The 13696-nt window shown below is 40.5% G+C and overlaps 1 protein-coding gene across 1 annotated transcript in view; it reads left to right on the forward strand.

The window, feature by feature from the left end:
- The window catches only part of LOC109031828 (uncharacterized), a 558162-nt gene that overhangs the window by 74706 nt on the left and 469760 nt on the right, over positions 1-13696 (forward strand). The gene's annotated exons all lie outside the window — the stretch shown is intronic.

Below are 13696 nucleotides of genomic sequence, written 5' to 3' on the forward strand. Positions count from 1 at the left end.
CCTGTATGAGCGTTCATCATCCTAGGGAAACTAAAATGGCACTCGTGTCGTTTCTGAAATAGTGATCCCTCATTGCCAGATGCAGTCCAATTCAGATATGGACGATTACATAGCACCTGAACCATGCAGTGATAAACATATTCTCGATAGTCACAAAAGAGCTAGTGGCGATTTTGCAAGTTGGCAACACTGTTTTTCCTCTATTTAAATCCATTAAAAAAATCGAATCTAGGTGAGGCAAGCTACCTCACCAAGAATCGATTGTTTTACATGCATTTAAATGGAGGAAAAACATTATTATCAACTTTCAAGAATCGCTACTAAAAAGAGACCGAGACATGCCGAGCTAGTACAAATGACACTTACTGCAGCTGTCTGGAGAACTTTTGACCCCCGTCGAAGTTCTTGGTTTTTGAGGTGATGTCACTGAGGAAGTCTATCTACCACCTGTAGATAGACCTGGTCCCATGTACCACCTGTTCGGTACCTTGCCTCCTTCCTCCGGCACCCAACCTTCCTCTTTCGTCTGCAATTACTCGGATATGCGAATGCTTGTTAGTGCGGATGTCTTGAAATATTCGTTTTATACCAGGAAGGAACCAATTTGTTCGGCTCAGTTTAGATACAACATCCTTGCCATTGAATTCCTTACACAAGCACTGTCGCTGTGAAGGAAAAAAACCGTCTACGACTTCAAATTTCTTCCGATCGAGTAGAGTTTTCTGGAATAACTAAAAAATGTATTTCTTAGAGGGTGTGTTGCAGAAATTTCAATCCCCAATTTCTAAGGTACTTTTATGAAAATTTTAAGTAAAAACAGTTTTTCCCTCTGTATTGAGATTTTCAGCCTTATGCTGAATTTTTAACGCACGTAGGCAAAAAATTCCAACATACCGTCTTAAAAACAAACAGCTTTTCGCCAAAATAATTCCTTTATGAGGAGAAACTCAGCAATGGTCACATGGTGTTTTTCATAAATATGACGGAGTAAGTGCTCTCATCGTGAGCTTGCACCTCGTACTTAGGGACCTGGACTCTTTCCACCGAATCAGTGGCGTGTCTTGGTTTGCAATTAATCGATTGTTGTGCCTTTAAACCTATGAAAAATGATCGATTATCAGTGTTTACCGTACCTATCGATTCTTTACCGTACGAATGGAGAAATAATACGAGCTTCGCCACCAGAATCCGGTCCAAATGTCATCGGCAGTCGAAGTGTCGCTCAGTGGATCGAGCCAATAGGAGAGGTCAGATAAAATTTGGAAATTTTAAAAGCGCATAACTTCGTCTACACAAAATTCTGATGTTGTGAAAGCAGTTTCATCGGTTTCTTCGTAAAATTTTTATACAGAAGCACCTTAGCATCCCTTAACCCTTTATTGCATAGCGTTGCATGAAAGCAACAAATGGTTTTAAGCTTTATTTCTATGCTGGAGTATTAAATTGAATCAAAGCAAGAAATAATTTTTGGGGAACAGTATACATCCGTACAGTGTATGTCTGATCTCCTTGCTTAGAAAAAAACCATAAAAATCGATTCCAACCGACTCTAGTGTCGAAAAAATACTGTACTATGTAGATTTTCTCTCCAAAATTAACGATTAGCTCATGCAACAAAGGGTTAAAATTTAAGTGTGACGAAATAAATACCAAAATTTGCAGTTTTAGTCAAAAATTTCATGTTCGACCTCTCTAATCGACTCGATCCACTGTGTGTCGTCCAGTTGAACAAGAGGTCGTCCAATTGCGAGCGCTGCGCGCGTGACAACTGCTTCGCGGACGCCGCCATGCCGTGATGAGCGTTTCTTCGCGAGAGACGTATGCAAATCGGAGTATTGACGGGTGTTAAGTATCGTATCCGCCGGAAATCTGCCCTGGGACCAGATGACGAAGGATGAGGATGATGTGGGAGCAGCTCAGAATCGCCACCTCCGCAGACTCCAAGCCGTTGGCAGCTCAGATTCTGAGCCTCGTTCCTTTGAACGCGTGTAAAACAATCGATTTATATTGAAGTAGCCTGGAATCGATTGTACGTGACAGATTTAGATTGGGGTGAAACAGTGTTGAGAAACCACCCCCAGCCGTATCATTAATAGTTTGCTAGTCGAAACCCCAGGGGTGCGGAAAATGCCCGATCGGGCGCGTGAAAACTTGGAAAAGCCCCCAAAATGTGGGAGGAGGGAAAATTTTGAAGAGTCATCAGTCGAAAAGCCAATGAAAAACAGAAAAAGGTCATTTTTTGTTTAAATTGGTGGAAAATTTTGCGGAAAACCGATGAAAAATAGTGCGAAAAGCCCGCGAACTGGCGCGTGAAAATGTGGAAGCTTGGAAGATTCTGCACCCCTAAACAACTAAAAAGGAAAAATTTTAAAACAGTTCGTAGAAGTTAGTGAATGTTAACTGCCAGTACTGTTCCGACTCTCTTCGTAAATGTAAATATTCCTGCGAGAAGACAAGAAATCTCTCTATCGCATCAGAGTAACGGGAAATGAAAGATTGGTATGAGAAAATAAATAATAATTAATTGCAGACGTTTTTGTTTTTTTTCCAACGATCCTTCGTTATTGACGGTCAACATTAAATATAATTTTCTATCCCCTTTGAGTAACGATGAAATTTTCATTATATTTTGTTTCGATCTGTTTCAGGTAATTCCGAAGTCATACACTTTCTCTGTTTCATGTGAATCGAAACATATGCGTAAGTCATGAATCCACACTGAAAAAAAAGGGTTTGGATTTTTGCCGGAATATCGGTGTACAACACCAACTCCGGATAGCTGATATGGCCCCAGCTAGTTATTTTGGATAGTAGGCAAACCCGATTTTGGTATCTACGCTGACTCGGAAGTTTAGCTAATATCTAAACTAGTTGGGCATAAATCTAAACCTGGTTTGGATCGCTAAATTGAAGCATCGGCAGCAAATTTTGGGGTTTGTAGCCAGGGGACAGTTGAAAAGAGCCCCCCAAAATGGATTATTTACGGAAATAATGTCTAAAACCGCGAAAAATATGGTCCACGAGACTTTTAGAGGCATATTTCTCGATATTTACGTGCAGAATTTTTTTGGCCTATGTCGGGATTAGAACCTGGGACCTACCTAACCGAAGACGAGGATCCTACCTACTGAGCCATGCCGAGAACTTAATGATCGGGGACGAAAAACCCGCATTTAGCTTCCAATTGCTAGGACAACCAGGATATCTTGACCAATTTACAAAGCTTTTGTTCGATTTTTATTTTAATGCATTATTTTACTTCATTTTATTTTTTCACTTCAATTATTTTACGTCATTTTGTTTTACTTCATTTTGTGTTTTTGGTTGATTTTCTTTAGACTTGAGGTATTTTATGTATTTACTTTATTTATTTATTGACTTTATTTTATTAATTTACTTTATTTTATTTATTTACTTAATATTATTAATTTACTTTATTTCATGAATTTACTTTATTTTATTTTTTACTTCATGGTATTTTTTTACTTTATTTATTTTTTTTTTTTAGGTAGGTGCTTCGTTTTATTTTTTTTCATTCAACAGGGATGAAAGTAATTGTTCCTCAAATTTTGTTATAATCAGCATTTCCTTACTCTCTCTAAAATAGGAAAAAAATGATGTGAAGGTCTTAAATAAAAAAGATTAGCTTACAAGGGGGAAAGTGGATAGAATGCCTAGTCAAATTCTAAACACGCATTATTCCCTTATTATGCAGTTCCAAAAGGTCATACCAGAAAAAATCTTTTGCTCAGTTTCAAGGTATTTTTTGGTAAATGATAACAATCCTGGCACGGAATAAGAACCCAGTGTATGTAGACAGCATAAAAATAATATCACTGAAATTATTGATTTTCGTTATGAATTCATTTAACAGGTACTTGTAAATTTAAATTGAATGTAGGACAAGCATCCATCAATTTTTTTATCATCAATCGATCAAAAAGGTACACTACCCACCCATTACAAATCTGATACCTTAAACTCAAATCATTAAAATACAAGAAATCAGAGGATAACAGGGCTCTGGCTTTTCATCACCACATAATTCTCTGGAAATTAAAATTTTGGACATGCTAATGATGTAGCATTAAATGGATCGGTTCTTCTCCAGACTTCCAATCCTCTACTCTTGACTCCTGAATAATGGGCACAGAAAAACACAGCTTATAGGAAGACAAACCTGGAGTCATAACCGGTTCCATGAAAATGAAACATACTATTAATATTGTAACTGAAAATGGGGCTAGATATGTAAAGTTGCTAGTAGGTGTATATGTACTTAAGTACTTACGAACTTCTCCTCCGTGCTAATCATTGTTGTTCAGTTATCTGCAAAGTAAGTTCTGCAGGTTGGAAGTGTGGGTACATTGAAGGATATTCTGCTAACTGTCAAATTATAGTTCCGCAATTTAATTGCAGTAAAGAGCTAGAAACTATAATGTTGAACTAAGCAGGTTTGATGGATCGATATTCTAGAGAAGATGGAGAAATGAGTTGAAATAAAATGATTTCAGGGCAGCCTTTGAAAGAATTCCTCCAGAACTAATCTCTGGTTGAGTCATATGAAGTGGTAAAACTTTGAACCTCTTTGCCTGAATTTGATTTTGATGCGACTTGGTACCTTCCTACAAAATACAGTCCATTTCATGGATATATTGGATACGCAGTGACTGTTATGAAAAACCAAGGCGGATAAAGAATGAAAATATATTTTGAGGTTAGCTTTAATGAAAAATAAACAATTGTGTTCTGGCGCTGAGCGGAGATGTAAATTGATTTCTAAGTTGTTATACGAAGTTAAAAATATTTCAGATGAGTTACCTGAGAAAAAATTGTCACCTTAAAATCTATGTGCCGCTGAAAGAAACCAAAATATTGAGCTTTGATACATACATGAGGTCCTGATTCTAATAAGGAGCGACTCATAGATAGGTACACACTGTTACTATCCCATGTATTAAAACAATAACACCGATATCGAGCGATCAAATGATGATTTGGATAATGTTGATGTTTCTTGATTTAACAAACTGATGATAAGAATCACTGTCAGACTAAAGTCCTCCGGTTTCATCGCGAATTCTTGTCACGCAGCATGCCGCTCGAACGAACAGATTAATTAAACATCTACACTCTTGAACGAAGGAATACTGTCTTACTTGAAAGATTAAAGATCAGCAATAATGCTTTCAGATGTGTTTAGTTTAATGATTAAAGAATTAGTAACATAATACCTTGACTCACCCACCGGGATGGTGTTATTGTTATCAGTTCCTGTTGACATCAACAGCACTGACTGACTGAGAGTTAAGTTCTACTGCATTCAGAGAGCGCCACTGATTCCGAGAATGAGCGGTGAATTTGAAATAGCACAGCACTTGAGATAATCAATTTTTATTACTTTTAATTCGTTAACCGACTCGATACGACCGACTCGCGACGCCATTAGCATTTCAACTGAGACTGAAAAAGTAACGGACTTTTTTAAACGCACGTGATTCGTCACTGCACCTGCCTAAACAGTTTGTGACGGTATATGGCCAGTTTGGATTATAGCCGAACTAGTTCAGCTACTACCTAGAAGTGGTTTAGATACAACATAAACTTTTAGGTTTGTGATGAATCTAAAATAGGGTTTAGATAGCACATAAACTTGGTTATGCTAGGAGCTCAAAGGTTTTGTTTCCTACTTCAAACAGTTTGCCTATTAGCCTAATCGCCGCTGAACTGACCAGTTCGGCTAAAATCTGACCCTTTTTTTTTTCAGTGCATTCTTAGTGTAATACACTAAGATTTATCTATCAGTTTTAACAATCAGCTTGCCGTTTAAGGTATACATTAGGGTATTACGACTATGATGTATACGGTCCTTAATCTTGCAACAGCGTCACGGATGGTTAATGAGAGGTGGACTTTTCGGAGATGGGAGCCGTTCACGACAAATAGCTGCCGTTGTCGCTAATTATCGCTACGCGTCGGGCCGCCGAACAATGTAGACAGGGAATGAGATTCCGGGGAAGTGCATAGATGAGACAGTTAAACGAATTAACGGTTCCCTCTTCTGGAACTTTTTCTGGGCTTTAAGGTGAGAACGATCCATCAAGTTTTGTCGAGAATGTGCAGTTGCCATATCGCACGTGGATCGGGAAGACTTCAGGGAATCGAGCGAAAAAGGAGGAAACAAAAGGTGATGATGAGATGAAAATGTGTGTGGTCTTGTGTTAGTTATGGTTAAAATAGGAAGTTAAACACAAACCAATACAAATTTTGTGTTGATTTTGGTACAGTTTGCGGTGAATTCAGCGCAGAAAACAATATGAAGGGACTGGGAAAATGCATTCCTCCGATTGCGACGGTGGCTTTCACCACTCGTTTTTTATTAAATTTCTTCAAAAAAACTAGTATTTTCACTTGAAATTGTCAACTGAAGGCTAGGGTTATGGTCTTAGGTTATATTTTTAGGTTTTACTTTCTCTATTGATCAAACTTTTGTACCATTGAAGTTTCTCTATGAGGAATTTAGTGCCCGCTTCATCTTTCTTGCTATATATTCGACGTATCCGATGGCTCAAACGATAGTAATGAAACATGGTCTCAAGCCTAATGTGTACCTAATAACGTCAGCGGGTGCAAATCTTTACTCTGAAATCACCCTCGTTGTTTTCTCTTTTGCAATCGAGTAGCACCAAATTTTTTTCCCATGCTAAGAAAGAGGATGGTAAATATTTAATTCGAAGAAAAGTCGTGAATATTTTTTTCTCAAATAATTTTCCGGAATATCTGACTGCATGTCCAGTAAAATTTTCTGAAAAACTACAATGGAAAGTTTTTCAAGGTTTCCAAAAGCTTCAGGTCTTATCAATTAAATGGCGGTAACGTCTAATTATTTCCGCAGAACAGCAGTTTTGATGGACAAAGGCTCCACGGGAAACGGGAGTCGTTCTTTTTGAGGACCCTGTACGAAAATATCCTTTGAAAAACACCTCATAAGACATTATTATCCTCAGAGTCTCCGAGCAGGCTAGGAACATGCGAAAGTGGATCGCTGAAGTTTACTAACTTCAACGGAATTTTTTTTTTTTCCTTTTTGCAGCTTCTTAATGGTCAATTAGATTTGGGAGACGATGAACTACATTATTTCCTCGGGCCATTTTCCCCTTCCAGCTCCTCTTTGTATTCGAATCGGACCCGAACGAATTGACGTAACGAATTTGTAACGATTTGACATCCTTGGCAACTGCCCCTCACGGTGGAGTTATGGACTGTCGGGAATCCCCCGTTTTATGGCCACAAGGAGCCAATTAAAAGTTGGGGGACGGAGGAGCCCGATAAAAATTTACGCCAGTTTGAAACTTTTGCAATAATTTCGGGGCACCGGGGGGGAGGGGGGGGGAGATCTTGTCTTTTTCCGTCCTTTTCCACGGCCGTTGGGATAAGGGACACCACACGCAGGATGAAGTGAATGACCCCACGATTAAGGTGATCTGAAACATGAAAACAGCCCCCTTTTCTTCGGAGTTTCATTTAAATCATTCCAAAGTACTTAGTTCCGAGTGACGAAACCGAGTCCCACGAGAAGTTTCACGAACCAAATTTCATAGAACCTAAGTTATTTAAGCCAGTTACAAAGAACTAACATTGCAATGAAAATATGGGCGACAAATGTACACAACTAAGTGGATATGAAAATAAAATTATTAAACTTACAATAAGTAAAATTAAAACGCTGAAAATAACGTAACTTAACGCTTTAAAAAAAATGTGATTTTTTAAAGTAGCAAGTAATTTTGTAGCATGGATTATAATGTTACAGTGCTTTGATTTTGTGCCTGATAATGATCCTGCATGTCAAGAAGCTTCGCCAGGGCCGGATTAAGGGGGTGGCCACATGGGCCGCGGCCCATGGCGGCAAATCAAAAGGGCGGCAAATTTTGCAATTTTTTAAAAAAAAAATCGAATTTTTGAAAAAAAAATTACAAACGAGAAAAGGCGACAAAATCTCTCATTTCCTGAGAGTATAGTAATTTCTAATTTTGTCGTCTTTTAGTGATACAAGAGACAGCTACTTTCATTAATCGAGTTAAGAGAGAAACCAAACACGCAATTTGGCCTGGAACGGCGCAACTTAGAGAGAAATGATGACGAGGACTTGAGATGAAAAGGAGAAGCCCTCAGCGCGGCGGCCGGAATGTAACACATGTTAGCGCCTACAAGACTGCATAAATACTTCACGCATTGCATCAAACACAGTGCGGTCACTGCGGTCAGCGTGAAACGCTTAGCGCCTACAAGAATGCATGAATACTTCACGCATTGCGCCAAAGACGGTGCGGTCAGCGTGAAACGCTTAGCGCCTACAAGACTGCGTGAATACTTTATGCATTGCATCGAACACAGTGCGTTGAGCAGCGGTTGGCGTGAAACGCATAGCGCCTATAAGACTGTCGGAATACTTCACGCATTGTGCCAAACACAGTGCAGTCTGCGCGGCGCGGCGGCGGAAGTTAAAATCATTAAACTACATTTATATTTGTTCTTTCATAATTTGTTCGTTCATTTCTTATGAATGGAAGGCCTTGTCCACACAGAGATAGGTTTACGGAACTTAACTTTCGCGCAAAGTTCTGTGAACTTTTGCTAGTAGTGTTAACAGGGCTTTCCCAAAAAATATGTCCAACACGAGTAAACGAGTCTTATGCACCCCTTCTCCGCTGGCACGTTTACTTGATGGTTTTTCAAAACGAATGAGAAGGGGGCGGCAAAATACAGGCGGCCCATGGGCGGCAAGTAGGTAAATCCGGCCCTGAGCTTCGCTTAGCATAATGTAGCAGATGGTTTAAAAGAAAATAAAACAGAAAGTATCAAGGCTCATTACAGTTATTCATCAATTTCATAAAAAAAAATACATCTACCAAAAATGTTTCAAATATAACGCATTTTAGGTTGGCATAATCGTGATGTCCAGTGACTTTTGTTCTAAATCTTCGTGTTTCTAATGACCATCGCACTGGAACGTCCCGTAAAATTTATTCGATTCTCCTCGCGGAAATATATTTTTATGTCCCATAAAGACTGAAAGCCCGGGTACGATTATATAAAATTTGGTAACCCTAACGGGATTTGGATCTCAAGGACCAAAAACATTAGTAACCCATGAGAGTACGGACATGTCGGTAATTTTGAGGTTCAATGACGAAGCTCTCAGGGCGCAAAAGGGCAGCCAATCTATAATTCAAATTTTCCAGAGTGATTTATTTTTACAATTGTTACCGTCCGTCGTTGATGAAGCACGTATTTGACCGAGTTTTAGCATTTTACTCTTTTTTCGGCAGAATGCTCTTGTTTGAACATTCTCGGCCATTTCGGTTTGATATTGGAACCTCATAATTGGTAGGGATATTTTTCGTTTTCTTAGGTTGGCTGTTCTCCTGGGAGAGCTCCATATTTCGACATGTCCGTACTCTTTCCATACAGTTCCTGCTCGTGCCGTACGAACGAAAGTCTTTTCCTGTGCGAAGAGTGTCAGACTCGAACCGGCTACCAGTCAGTTCAAACTGTAGGTAATTACGGGGGAAAAAACGGAGGGAAAAGAGAAACAAAGGCGCAAACAACTTCTTGCAATGATCGATTCAGCTTTACCGGGGCTTTTGGCTCACTGCAGTGCGGCGGAGGGGAGGGGAAAGGGGGGGGGGGGGTTCGTGCCCGGCAGCATTTGTCTCTAGACAAACAGTTCACTCCGCCGATCAATCAAAGCTTCCGCGAGGAAAACAAATCGGACGCGAATACAAAAACCAACCCCGCGGAGGACGCACCCCCCCCCCCCCCCGACTCACCCCCCGGCCCCCGCCCCCGCGCCGCGCCATTGAAAACAGACAGATAGACAGAAAAACAATAACAAGAAAAATGGACAGCCGACTCATCTCTCAAAGCGCCCACAATTAGTAGCGAAAAAGATTTATTTTCTTAGCAGCCAGGAGCAAATTGAAAATCCTTTTAAGAAAACGGCCGGCCCGGGCTCGCAAGAACCGGGGGAACGCGCCCCCGAGTTCGCTTCGCAATTACGCCCCTCGGCCCGTAATTGAACGTTTCAGACGTTTCAGACGTTTCAGACGGTTCAGACGAGACAAACAAAAACGGACGCGGAAAGCTACTACCCCCAAGGCCGGGCCGGGGGCGCATTCCGAGGAGGGTATGGATTCGATCGACATGAATCGATCGAAAAATGAAAACGTGAATCGATCGACGTGAATCGATCGACACCGATTCGATCGACAGTTAATTCAAAAACACCCGGATCGATTCGATCGACATGAATGGATCGAAAAATCAAAACGTGAATCGATCGACGTGAATCGATCGACACCGATTCGATCGACAACCGTAAATGGATCGACAAACCCCGTGAATCGATCGACAAACCCGTGAATCCATCGACAAACCCGTGAATCGATCGACAAACCCGTGAATCGATCGACAAATCCGTGAGTCGATCGAATTTTGTCGATCGAATCGGTGTCGATCGATTCACGTCGATCGATTCACGTTTTGATTTTTCGATCCATTCATGTCGATCCGGGTGTTTTTGAATTAACTGTCGATCGAATCGGTGTCGATCGATTCATGTCGATCGATTCACGTTTTCATTTTTCGATCGATTCATGTCGATCGAATCGACACCGGTTTTTTAATAATTTGTCGATCGATTCACGTCGATCGATTCACGTTTTCATTTTTCGATCGATTCATGTCGATCGAATCGACATCGGTTTTTTAACAATTTGTCGATCGAATCGGTGTCGATCGATTCATGTCGATCGATTCACGTTTTCATTTTTCGATCGATTCATGTCGATCGAATCCATACCCTCCCATTCCGACATCTCGTCGTTCCTACGGCGGAAGGGCGTATCTCGATTCCTGCATGAGCCCCAGAAAGCATGGATGTATACGTGGAACAGAGCTCATGTAGGGGTTGAGATACGCCCGTGCCTCAGAGGGACACCGATCTGTTGCCGTGGGCTGTACTGCCGTGCTAAGGAAGAACAACGTATGAACATTCGAGAGTCGCCAAATATCCCCGGATAAAACATGTATTTTTCACGGAATTTATGCGTATTTTTCCTTGAAATTTCAGATATTTTAGATTAAATTGCGAACAAAATAGTCTGAAAAATTGGAAGAAAAATATTGACAATTTCCCCCAATAAATTCGTATTTTATCAGAGGAAATTTGGCAACGCCTGAAGGTTCATACGGCGTTTTTCCTTAGCACGGCAGTGTAGTGAATATTCGCCGGGGGTAGTAAATGTTACAGAGTAATATTTACCACGTCGGATTGCATTTTGAGACAACCGGGATTCTCATTGTACCACCAGGATTCATGTTTCGACATCCTCAACCCCAATGGGATGACGAGAATTCCCGTTGTCTCAGGCCCGGTTCTGTCGCCCCTTATTACGGGTTTATCGCAGTGGCAGACAGCCCCTCCCCCCTCCTGAGCCGAAATAGGGGGGAAGGGGGAAGCAGAGGGGGAGAAAAAAAGTAATGCTACAAAACTGAAGTGATTTCAAGAGAGGACTGAACAATCCAAGTTTACCAAATCAAAGGTTACTCAACACCGCAGAAATAAATGGTCCATATACTGAAATGAAATTACGCTAAAAGAGGTACTATTTTTCAACTTTCAAAAAGTTTACAAATTGTATGTTAAACTGCTTAAAATTAAATCTGGGAGGAGCATTTTTTAAAAAAAAGTTCCGGGGGTCCTTATGAAGTATCAATTGAAAAAACCATCTTAAGTAGAGTGTGTCCAAAATAACAAACGAATTAATACATAAAGCCTCTCTTAATTGAAAACCAGAAATGAATTAAAAATAAAGCAAATACAAATTGAGTCCTTCAGAGGGATGAAAAATAATGAGAGGGAAATCCACCTCATCGGGAAATATCTCTCTTCTATTTGTTGAGTGTACGATACCCTTCGATATTTATATAATTGTAATTTTCTTTCACGTGTCATAACCCTCATGTGTGACGTACATTGAGTTCAATTCTATACCTTTCCAAAAATAGGGCAAAAACTTTTTTTCGTTCCCTAACAAATACGTTAATCCTCTTAAAGACGATACACGAACGTGAAATATACCTCTTATTCCTTTCATCCGTCTTTCGTAAGATCACCAGGATCGAGGAATTTCAAGGCATATACTTTGCGTTCTGCCCTGCTAAGGTAAAACTCCGTATGAACATTCGAGAGTTGCCAAACTTCCTCCGGTAAAATTTTTGTTTTTGAGGAAAGTTATGAATAATTTCCCTTGAAATTTCAGGACTTTTCGGTGGAATTGCGAGCCAAACTATCTTATAAAGTGGGAGAAAAATATTCATAAGTTCGTCCAGGAACCGTGTTTTATTACTGGAAATTTGGCAACGCCTGAAGGTTCATACGCCGTATTTTCCTTAGCACGGCAGCATTGGAAACCTTGCCATAGAGACAGTTTAAGTCGATGTGATTTTTACAATCGCGCTGAAGCAGTTAACGATAAGAAAAGCCGCAGAGCGAACACGACAATCGAGCTGGCTGACGCAGACGGTTACAAAGGCCGATACAGTGGCAACGGCCGTCCTAAGACGGAAGGCCGGGGGGGGGGGGGGGGACGCCCTCAGCATTCCTGGTGTTCAATCCAAGTCAATGATGACCCCCACATTCTTGTAACGACAAGATCTTTCCGATCACAACTCAACAAGTGATTCTCGACGTCGGCTAATTCTCAGGAAAACTACTCGACTTGTTGCGCTTGTTTTTGAAAATAGCAAGTACCCCCGTCAAGTTTTCTTTCAGAACAAGCTGTGCGTGCCAGAAGTTCCTGAAGCAACTCACTAGGCAAACATTTCTGTTCGGTTTGCAACCTTCTGCTCGCGAAAAAATCGGAAAAAAATCATGGATCAATGACGATTGAAAACAATCTTACACGTAAAAGAAAAATTCAGTGTTTACCTTGACAGGATTGTTTGTGTTCCCATCCTCTGATCTATGGAGCTCGTAGACTTGTGAAAAATTATTTAGCTGCATTAAGGTGTTCGATTCGAACCCGAGAAAACTTGGGTTCTTGGTGAGCAGGAAATTTGAACAGGAAAATTGAAATATTCTAAAATAGATATTTTCTTAGAAGAAATTAGGCAACTCTCGAACGCTCATACGGCAGCGTAGGAGACATAAGTATACTATTCTGCCGTGCTAAGGAAGAACGCCGTATGAACATTCGAGAGTTGCCAAATTTCCTTCGATAAAATGTTCATTTTTGAGGAAAGTTATGAATATTTTTCCTTGAAATTTTCAGGAACTTCAGGTGAAATTGCGAGCAAAAGTATCTGAAAAAGTGGAAAGAAAATATTCATAATTTCACCAGAAAATTCGTGTTTTATCAGAGGAAATTTCGCAAGGCCGGAAGTTCATACGGCGTTTTTCCTTAGCACGACAGTATTACTTTTCAGCGCAAGCCCTGGAAAGCCGGGAGACATACGGACGGCACAACTTAAGTCCAAGTGTAGTTACGCCTTCAGCAGGTCGATTGTTGAATCGGAATATCGCATGATCCTCATCGTTACATCCCTATCTTAGCAATGCGATTTATCGATCAAGGTCGTTCGATAACGACTTTGACCCGCAGGTCCGCGAGACGCGACGACCGACGTCGAC

Source organism: Bemisia tabaci, chromosome 2, assembly GCF_918797505.1.
Source record: "Bemisia tabaci chromosome 2, PGI_BMITA_v3".
Classification (NCBI taxonomy): Eukaryota; Metazoa; Arthropoda; class Insecta; order Hemiptera; family Aleyrodidae; genus Bemisia; species Bemisia tabaci.